The sequence below is a fragment of the Cyprinodon variegatus genome, unplaced genomic scaffold (genome assembly GCF_000732505.1).
Source record: "Cyprinodon variegatus isolate N-32 unplaced genomic scaffold, C_variegatus-1.0 Scaffold105, whole genome shotgun sequence".
Lineage (NCBI taxonomy): Eukaryota > Metazoa > Chordata > Actinopteri > Cyprinodontiformes > Cyprinodontidae > Cyprinodon > Cyprinodon variegatus.
This window is the reverse complement of record NW_015150558.1, coordinates 1517793-1521200: the sequence shown is the minus strand read 5'-3', so window position 1 is coordinate 1521200 and position 3408 is coordinate 1517793.

The following is a 3408-nucleotide window of genomic DNA, read 5'->3' as shown; positions in this document are numbered from 1 at the left end:
ACGATTATTATTTACACCCCTAGTCATAGTTAACGCAGATATACCCCCCTCCCTTCCGCAGACACTCAGGTGCACCTCCCCAAAATTGTAGGTGACCGCAGACAGTGCTGCAGACAGGAGGTCTCTGATTTCTGATTGGTCGATTCAATTTGGGAAGTTCCACAATCTCCACTGGTCAGCCGTGATGTTTTCCCACTTGGTTGTTGTGGGTAATGGCAGAAACTCTGGCTGTAGCTCCGTCCACAGCGCCTGGCACACCTCAGACTCTATCCCAGATATCGTGCAGGACGCTAGTTTGTAGCTCTGAGCGATGGTCTGTTGGTTTGCATTCAAAGCCAGAACGCGCAGCGCCACGGCCAGTCTCTGGGGAACACTCACGGGGGAACTGTGTGTCGTCTGGGTTTGGATGAGGGGGTGTAGACAGCGAACAAGCTCGTCAAACCGACACGGACACCCACTATCAAAGCTAGTTCATGATTGTCCCTCTGGCGTTGTGGCGTGGAATAATATAACGCAGACCACGCTTCAAATTTGGGCATAAATCAAAAATATCTGCATCATACCTGCGACAAGCTAACCGCCACACTCTGCTGCGGGAGGATAAACCAGCCCTTAACCCCTCGCTGGAAGCTGCGTGGCCTCTGTCCCCCTGCCACTGCATCATCACGCTGGGTTAACCATGATGATGTAGCCAGCGCTACAGGAATCAGGGAAGGAAACAATGGAGAGCAACATGGAAAGAAGCCAGGGCGAGGTCAGTGTGCTTTATTGTTTCTGTCTATTATCTGTCTGAATCCGTCTCACCAGAGCTGCTCCATGTTTATCGATTGTAAACAGAGTTGATTCTGCTCGTTAGATCAGAGGCGACTGGCGCGGTGTGCTGACGTTCGTACGCTGCGTTCAATGGTATCACGTAATTTAGTGGATCGATTCAGCTCTGGTGTTCCCACAGCATGCCGACCCGAGCCAGTTTTAACACAGGTTTGCCGTGTTGTTTGACCCCAATAGACACGCGTCAGTGAGCTGTTCCCACTGCCACTAAAAGCCGATTCGTTTAAACTGTTTTTTTCCCCAGTGGGTAAAGGGTAATAAATTCATGACCTCATCGCTGCCCATCTGTCAGGCACTGGAAACAGAAATGATGAACCCAACAGCAGGAGACCAGAGGTCAGGATTTTGCCAAACTACGCAATGTTCCTCATGGGAAACAATACAGCTTTTGTCCAGTGGGGGGAGCCAAAATCAACCAAAACTGAAAGTTCTTTAGAACTATTTTAAAACTGGTTTTGAGATGAAGTTAATGGAATAACTTCCCGTTTCTTCTCACACTTTTTGTTTTCTGAAGTTTTTAAAATCTAAAAAAAACTTCATTTAAAATTAAAAAAAAATAAATCTCTAAATCTGCAGCTTTAGATTTTTATTAAACTGAAATAAATCAGCTGTAGTAAAGCGGTTTTAGGGTTGGGTTTGTTTTCTGCTGAGTTTGAACAGAAAAATCTAAATATTTAGGTTGAAATAAAAGTTCTGACCAAATGGATAAAAAGCAGATTCATTTTTTTAGGTTTCAAGAGTATTTTTGTAGCATTTACATGACCTAGGTGTTGAAGTTTAAATACAAGTTTTTTAAAGTGTTTTTTTGTTTGTTTTTATTAAAAACTAAAAATGTTGTGTTTGACTGAAGCTTCATCCAGAAGTTTCCGAGGCTGAAATCTTTCCTTCAGTTTTTTTTTAGCTTCCAGTAAATGTTTGAGTGTTTTTTTCACCCTTTTTCCTCCCGACTCTAGAGGAGGTGAAGGAGGGATGAGTCACACAAGGGGAAACCTGTTCTGAATGTTTATCTGACTAAAACGGATGTTCTTGTGTTCTTTCTTAGGAATAACCAAATTTTCAAGTGTGGGAAAGTGCTTTATGTAGGGATGGGATAGTTCCAAGGGAGAGAGTGTGTGTATTGGGAGTTGCTGTATAAATGTTTGTACTGAGTTTGCAAAAGTCAGAGCTCTATCTCTCCGTCTGAGGACGTTAAATAAATTTGAACATTCTCTTGCAAGAGTCTCATTTTCTCCTCAACTTCACACCGATGTTTAACAACTGTTCTTCCATTGCTTTAATTTCATATTTTTAAATTTTGGTAAAGGATTTATGATGTGTTTGAGAACCATCGCTGCAGTGGAGCACGGAGTGGCAGTATCATGATAAGGTGGCTCAGCAGCAGAGACACCGAAATTATTTCAGACTGAGATTCTGAAACCTGATCCAGACGACAGAAAACGCCATCGGCTCCCGGATGAATCCGATCAGATCGAAACATGACGTCTCATTTCTAATTAAACACGCAGACAAACGATCCTAAAGCTTCAGAGTTCTGATTTTAACGTGGAATGCTGTTAGAATCTGAACATGTTTAAGGCTCTAAACTCCAGATTTCTGGGTCAGTTTTCATCCAATCTGAGGATTTCACAGACGGTCTCAGTGTTCATACTTTTATTTTTGACTGTAGAATAATATGGAAGCTTTAAAGGAGAAGTCCCGTCAGCAGGAATAATCAATGGATCATTATTTATACCGAAGACTAATACCATCGCGGTGATGCCCACGTGCATGGCAGCTGGATGCTGGAATACATCGGGGAAAAGTGAAAAAAAAGAGTTATTCCACCTTTCTGATTCCTGATCCTCCACGGACGGGTTGGTCGCCTCCAGTAAAGCACATTCACATGAAAATTACTCTGAATTAAAAACACTGATCATTTATTGAACAGGATGGAATCATTTCACATTTAAAGAACTTTCAGAAGTTTGTATTCTGATTATCAGCGGACTTTTCCTTTAAAATAAACAGAAGTTTAGATTTTCAGAGTAAATTTCTTTTTTCTAAAAAGCTTCTATCCAAAACTTTTGATTTGTTTCAGTTTCTGTTATTAAATCTTCTCAAATATCCCATCCTTTTATTTCTGGTTATAGTTTTTTTGTGGGTTATAATAGACGTTCTGTTCTGGTTTCTGCTTCAGTTTCTTCTTGTTTCTCCATCAAATGGAAAGAAAAACAAACAGAGTTCAAACTTCTGTCTTTATTCTCGTCATCATAGATATTCAAACTCAGATAAAACAGTAACTTCAAACAACGAGTTTCTATAAAAACAGACCAACATGAAGGACAATAAGAGGCACCTTTAGAGAAACTAAAGTGCAGCAAAGCTTCTGCATCAGGGAGGAGGAACGTCTGCATATTTCCAAGCTGCTTCAGGAACATGTTGGTCGGTACCGATGCTACCGGGTCGGGTCAGAGCTGCTGGGTCGGTACCGATGCTACCGGGTCGGGTCAGAGCTGCCGGGTCGGTACCGATGCAACCGGGTCGGGCCAGAGCTGCTCGAACAGTACCGATGCTACCGGGTCGGGTCAGAGCTGCCGG